This window comes from Nanorana parkeri, unplaced genomic scaffold, assembly GCF_000935625.1.
Source record: "Nanorana parkeri isolate BGI_ZX_2015 unplaced genomic scaffold, ASM93562v1 scaffold1738, whole genome shotgun sequence".
NCBI lineage: Eukaryota > Metazoa > Chordata > Amphibia > Anura > Dicroglossidae > Nanorana > Nanorana parkeri.
Genome location: NW_017308006.1, coordinates 63,868 through 71,612, shown reverse-complemented (window position 1 = coordinate 71,612; position 7,745 = coordinate 63,868).

The window sequence follows — 7,745 nt, the reverse complement described above, 5'->3', positions numbered from 1 at the left end:
ATCCGCTAGGGGGGTGTTTGAGCACCCCCCTGAAATGATGGCAGATAGCAAAGAAGCAAATGCTTCCCTTGCTATGTGCTGTTTTTATTTTAGTATTCTGATGACTGCTGCCGTCAGAATAATAATATTAAAAAAAAACAGCATGGGAATGAATAGCTAGATTACTATTGGCTGCTTCAATCTGCAAACCGGCTATTGCACCCGCCCTCTGCTGCTGTCAATCAGCATGGAGAACTTCAGGTCCACCTCTGCTGATTGACAGCAGCAGTGGGCGGGTGCAAAGGCTAGTCTGCTATTGGCTATTGCAAATTGAAATGGCCAATAGCAATCTAGATATGCATTCCTATGCTTTTTATTTTTTTTTATGTGACTGATGGTGGCCCCGATGTAAAAAAACCCCCCAAACAAAACAAAAAACAGAGCAGGGAAAGGTTTACTCTGCTAGATAGAGCAGAGCAAACCTTTCCGGGAGAAAATGTTTCTCTCTCTGGCGTCTGGGAGCGGCTATCTTATAGCGGGAGACTCCCGGAACGTCCGGGAGAGTTGAGATGTCTGACATATGTAGCGCTCCGTGTAGCGCTCACCCCCGAAGGAGCCGCTGAAATGATCGGGTCTTCCATAGCCTGTCTAGGGTTGCGGGCTCGTGCACGAGAATGGTGTTGACTAGTGGTGACATAGCGTGACCTCTCAGCCGATGCAGAGGTATTCGCTTCTTTCAAAATGGGATTGGTGTCTCCGGTCAGAGTTGAGGAAACACCAACAGGTTCTCTTTGGGTGGACCCGGTGGCCCAATCCACATGCAGGACGCCGGACGGCAGGTTATCTTTCCCAGCGGTTAGTAGAAATTGTCCGCAGCCTTCACATCTTGTCCAGGCACGAATATACATACAAATCTTCCCACAACTGCCACAGGAAAGGCCGGTCAATTCTTGGCTTCCCATAGCGCATAGGGCAATGCGACCATTCAATTCCAGGCGTAGGCCGGTATCCACAACGGCATCCTGGCCATAGGGCACCACTCCAGTCGGGCCTCGGGAAGGGCTCAGCCGAGCTCCTCCAATGCTACCCTCAGCAGCGGGTGCGGTATACGGCCGGTATACGAAAGACATTTTTCTTGCGATGCTGCTTCACTCCCTCGCGCTGCTCACAAACACGTGCAGGATTCGTGGGCAGGACTCAGAGTAAGCAGACTCCTCCCTTTTCACAGCGGTTTGAGCGCCAAAGAACAGGGTGGGAACCAACAGGCAAGCGCTGGCTCCTCCCCTCACCAACCCACAGGTCGGTCAGTTCTGGAAACTTCTGGCGCCATCTCCGCCCACACAGAGACAGGCGCCTTTTCTCTGGGTACACATATTTGCACATTAAAGTGACATTATAGTCAAACCCCCCCCAATGCTACTTTAAGGACTTACCTTAACTGATGCCTCTTAATCCGATCATCTTCTTCTTTGCTGTAGTTTTCAGGAGTCCCTCTATCGCAGACTGCTGTGTCTGCCTGTCCCACGGAGTCTGTGCGGGTGCCATCTGCCGGGCTGCCTGCATTGAGTTGTGTAGTCAAAGCAGGCAGACCTGTGTCTCTCCTCTTCTCCAGGCTGAAGATCTCTACTGCGCATGCACCCGCCCCAAGATCCTTTGCGGCCGCCCGGGAATCTAAAGAACTTCGGACGGGAGCGAGCGGTGGTGACACAGGGAAGTTTTAACCTTTTTTAAAAACATTTTTTGCATATATCTACTGCTTGCTTGCAGAAGATATATGCAAACAAAAGTGAGGGTTTCATTGTGTTTTAAGGCACAGTTAAAGTGACATTAAACCCTCAGATTTTTTAACATAAACCAATACTGTAATGTGCGCCTTACTGTAATCCATGGTTGTTTCCCTTCTCTTTGCTGCTCTTCCTTTTAAATCCCCATGTCTTCTCATGCTGGGCAGAACTTCCCTTTTCAGCTGAGTGCCTCTTCCTGTAGTGCTGGCTCAAGTTGTGAACCTACACACAGACACCATGTATCCATTCCAGAGACAAGGCAGTCTGCTGCAAAGGGAAGTTCTCCCCTAGCATGAGAACAGATACAGATTTAAAAGGAAGAGCAGCAAAGAGAAGGGAAACAACCATGGATTACAGTAAGGGGCACATTACAGTATTGGTTTATGTTAAAAAATCTGAGGGTTTAATGTCACTTTAAGGTCCCCATAGAGGGCTCGATTTTTGGCCAATTCCTTCTAAAGTGTCCTAAAATCAAGGCATGGGTGGCCCTGCAGGCACTACCTGAACTGACAAAAGATGCTTAGACGCGTGGAAAATGATCACTCGAAGAGTAACTGCGTCCTATCAGATGCGTTCACCACTATTCAGCGCTATTGTAGTAAGGCAGTAGTGGATGCCGCGGGCGTCTGAATACAATATACTACAGGGAGGCGCTGGAAACGGATCCCCAATATATAATGAGAGGAGTCCTTATGAGAGGACTCCCCATGAAGCCAAATGGCTTGTTTTTGGTACAAAATAGGGGTTAGGGCAGGGGTGGGCAACTCCGGCCCTCCAGTTGTTGTGAAATTACAAGTCTCATGAGGCTTTGCAAGACTGACAGAAACAGGCATGACTCCCACAGGCAGGGGCATATTGGGATTCATAGTTAAAGCACAGCTGGGGGGCCGGAGTTGCCCACCCCTGGGTTAGGGTCAGATCACATGTATTGACAAGTCCGTATGCATTTCAACCAAAGAGGGCACCAAACAAGAATTCTCCAAAATCTTGTTTGGTGCTCTGGCAACAATAGAAAACACAAGGCAGCTAACGCATTTCGGGGGCCCAGCAATCCCCCTTTATCAGGGCTTTAAAAATCAACTAGATATCAGCTGGACTTAGAGCAATGCTCCTAGCAAAAGTCAATCCAAACCAGGAGGATAGTCTGCGTCAGCAGCACAATGACCGGCTCCGGAGAGTCCTCCATCCTCACAGTTTATAGCCTTGATGGGGAATCGATTTATTTTCCTTCATGTGGTGGTGGTGGTGGGATCTCCTGGTCGAGCCGTGTATGGCAGCCTATACTCCAGCGATGACAGGTCCTCACTCCGCCTCATTATCACTACTTCCTCTTCTACGCCAGTGACATCGCTCCAACTCAATGTATAACGTCTCATCTTATCATTTCCATATGATATTATCTGCCAAATAAATCCCAGCGCCCCTGTTGAGGAAGAGTTGGATGATAGCGGGTATCTGAAAATCTCCAAACAGTAATGCCGTCCAAATCCGTAGGGAACCCTGAGCGGCTGCAGGATGAACGCTGCCAACAGCCGCAAGATACACAATGTACTGGCATCCCTGCCCGCTTCTTCCACAGAGATCAGCACATGCCAAAGAGAAACACATCAATACAAGGGGACCGATTTCATCTGCCAAAAATGTGTAATCATTTCAGCTGGTTACTCTGGCGATGCGTGGACATTTTTTTGGGATAATGATTCGCAGCTTATTCATATGTAAATAGCGCCGCCCATTTCTATGTAAATATCACAGTTTAAACTATTTGCCAGTATTCCCTATCTAAATTTTGGTTGCCCCTGTCTGTCTGGCATCTTGTGTCCGGGTTTCTGCTGACATGAAGCTCGGACACAGCATTCAAAACCCGGACTGTCCGGGTGTATGCCGGACAGGTAGCAATGGCAACCATAACTTGGTCACTAACTGGCTTCCAGCCTGTAAATTGGGCAATGAAGAAGAAGCACACTGATGAGGTCACCACTCCGCTCTGTCTGTTCTCTGCTTCTGTCGGTGAGCATTCACTTTTAGAGTGAGGGCACTGTGCAGTGCAATAAAGCCTGAGGAATCATTTGCACCTTTGCATATTTTTTCACATGAAAACCTGTGTTGCATTTAGGCAGCCAATACAAATGAATGTGCTGGGAAAGCCCCGCAACGTCCCAAAATACTGACATGCACCAGTTATGTGCATTGGAGCTGCCTTAGTGCATTGCATGTGCATTGGAGCTATCGGGGTACAATGTATATGCATTGCAGCTGCATTGGTGCGCTGCATGTGCATCGTAGCTACATTGGTGCATTGTGTGTGCATTGGAGCTGCCTTAGTGCATTGCATGTACATTGGGGCTGCCTTGGTGCATTTGTTGCATGTGCGTGGGAGCTTCCTTGGTGCACTGGAGCTTCCTTGGTGCATTGCATGTGCTTTGGAGCTGCCTTGCATTGCCTTTGTGGTCATTCACAATGAATTACACTCTAATGCACATTACGGTAACAAGTGTGTCAACACCTGCATCACCGCCATGCAATGGTGCAAATGGACCCTGATTGGCTCACAATGCTAACCTGTTCTTTTCCAGAGTCCTGTTGTGCAGGGAATTACCAGGAAGTATCATAAAAGCAGATTTCGGTACTTGTACTACATAAAGCCTAGATCACATGGCCTCTGGCTGCCAGCAGCACTGTGGGTGTTTCATATCATTAGAGACTGACAACAGTTTATTGTTTTCAGCCAGGCAAATCGCGTCTGATTTTTTTGGCATTGAGAGAGGAACAGGGAGGCACAACACTGTGGGACACAACTAAGCAGGGAAAAGGACTTGCATTAAGATTTGGCTGCCATATATATTTAAAAAAACTGCACAAAGACACAAAAAGATTTTTCATCAAAACACAATAATAAGATCATTTCCGTGAACCTTTTTTTTTTTTTTTTTTTTAACTGAACAGAGGGGGGAGGGATTAGAACCCCTCTCAGGTTTGTATTGCTTGTTGTGTTACAACAAGGTGACCACACATCTTTCGGTGTAGTCACCCTCCCCCTCTCTAAAAATATTAAAGCTGAACCCCACACAAATGAATGCAGCTCTGTTAGGCCTCATTCACACGAGAAACGGCCGGCACGTACAGCTCTGTGCTGCGTGCACGGCCGTATCGGGCAGCTCCCGGAAAGGACAGGTGCTGCGTGTGTCAGCGTACAAGTACGGACACCCGCACCCGTACGGACCTGCACTTGGGCTGAGCGCAGGGGGGCGTACGGCCGCGTAGTCCCATAGAGAAGAATGGGGGCTGTGTACTAATCACACGCAGCACCTGTCCTTCCCCGGAGCTGCCCGATACGGCCGTGCACGCAGCAGTACGTGCCGGCCGATTACAGTGTAAATGAGGCCTTATTAGTAACCCTTTTGCTGCCACGGAAGTATGCCATAAGTCAGCAACAGGCGGGCCCATGTAAACTGACTCCAACTGCATTATGCTGGAAGTGATTAGGGCAGCAGTAAAGCCGCCTGATCTCTTCCATGGGCCAGTAAATGTGTGCCCCCTCCACCTGACACCCCCCGCCTTGATTCCAGGGCTCTGCTGCCCCTTCTGCAGGCCCGAGACAGGCATTGCGGGAATAGGCGGGTAGAGAGAACAGCGAATATCTGCTTGCTGATCTCCCCCTTCCCCCCCGCTGAATGAAACTGGAAGTGACAATGATTTCATCACTTCCAGCTTAAGAGCTGGATGCTTGATCTGTGCTTGATCAGCTTCAATGGGCTGCCAAGGTGACATTACAGGTGATAGACCCCTAACGTCTCCTTAAAGGGAACCTGTCACCACTAAAATGCTTTTACATAGGTAGCTTGTGAGCCCCCTATGTGATAGCAATGAAATTACTTTTAAAAAAAAAAAGGTTTTGAACAAATAAATGTAAAAACACCCCAAAAAATGTTTAAATCCCCCGTCTCCACATTAACACATACTACAAAAACTCCTGTACCCCTATGTATGAAAGCAATGACTGCACCCCATACATAGTTACATAGTTACATAGCATTTGAGGTTGAATAAAACCATTAGTCCAACATGTCCAACCTATTAGGATCTCATTCTAGGAGTACCTGTACCCCTGTATATTGCGGTCCCTTAAGAAATCGTCCAAGGTAGGTATCACCGCATACAAGTGAGAACAATCATTCTAGGGCCAATATTTACGGTTAGATGAGTCCATCACTGTGCTGCTTCGCCTTTCAGTGTTCAGTAACACGCTGAGGGGAGCGGGTTCAGGATGACCTGGGCTCAGTTGAAACGGGTTGAATTATTGTTATTATTATTACATAGTATTTATAGAGCGCCAACAGTTTGCGCAGCGCTTTACAATGTAAGGAAGACATTACAATCACAATACAATTCAAGACAGGATGGTAAGGAGGGCCCTGCCCCTGAGGGCTTACAGTCTGGAAGAGGAGGGGGAAATGATACATGAGGAGGTAGCTGTGTGGGGATGAAATGAAGCTGGTCATCAGACTGAGGACATCTAGTGGCTGAAAAAAGTACTGCAGGGAAATCTCTGCATTGAACGTGGATAGTGCAGCAAAAGCTGGTTTTGTTGTTTTATTTCAGCTGGAAAACAGAAATCAGAAGACTGCAATTCCTCTTTAAGAATCATTAATTTTCATTCTGACTCCCACACTCCACAACGGCAGATCTCCCCACAGTGTGATGGTGTGAATTGATCAGGGACGAAGCCGTGAAGGAGGGAAGGGCTGCAGCTGACACAATGTTCGGTCCTGTTCCATGAATTCCAAGGCAGTGAGAAGTAAGTTGGGAGGCAGCCAGTCACGGGAGAGGAGAGGGGAGTCTCTGAGATGTGGAGAGCGGAAACCTGGCAGCTTCTTTATACAAACTAGAGAAAAAAGATTCTCAACCGGAGTGAACTTTGCCAATAACGACCAATCACGTTTCAGGTTTTACTCCCGGGGAAAATGAAACAATGTATCAGTTTAGTTGCTATTGGCAACTTCTCCACGATCCTTTGTTCAGTTTTTATGTCCGGTATTAAAGGATCCCTCCATCCAAATCTGATATTTGAAACTCTACTCCAGGCACAAAACGTTCATATAAATATATTCCTCAATAGCCGCAAAGGATATAAATCCACTTTGTGAGCGCCAAATGCCTTTTGCAAACACATTTATTACCTTGTAAAAAGTGTAGTGGCTTCATCGTTGTGCTGAACATGACCTGTGCAGAGAGCAGAGCTGTGGGAGGGACCCAGCAAGCCCCACCCACTACAGACAACGACAGGAGGGGGCGGAGACAAGACCATTCATCCTGCACAAGGAGAGCAGCAGTGGCCGGTCTTTATTACAGGATGGGCCGGAGACGAGACCAGTCATACTGCACAAGGAGAGCAGCAGTGGCTGGTCTTTATTACAGGAGGGGCGGACACAAGACCATTCACCATGTACAAGGAGGGAGATAAGCAGTGACTGGTCTTTATTACAGGAGGGGCGGAGACAAGACCAATCACCCTGCACAAGGAGAGACAACAGCAATGATCAGTCTTTATTACCGGAGGGGGCGGAGACAAGACCAATCACCCTACACAAAGAGAGAGAACAGCAGTGATCAGTCTTTATTACAGGAGGGGGCGGAGACAAGACTAGTCACAATGTACAAGTATAGAGAGCAGCAGTGACCGGTCTTTTTTAAAGGAAGCTCCAAGTCTCACATTGGATTACTGCCCAGATCTGGAGGAAATACACAAAGCTCACCGAGATTCAAGAAGAACACACAGGACTCTTGTATGAGGACACTATTTTTTTTTTTTTAATCAGATAGTTTTTATTTGTGTTTTTTAGAAATTTGCATATCAATAGGACAATGTATAAATTGCTCTGTAACATACAGAGCCATAACAGTAGAACATACTACAACAGTAGCCATGTGACCGGATTGGGAATACAGACATACAATTTGGGGGGGGGGGGGGGGGGGACA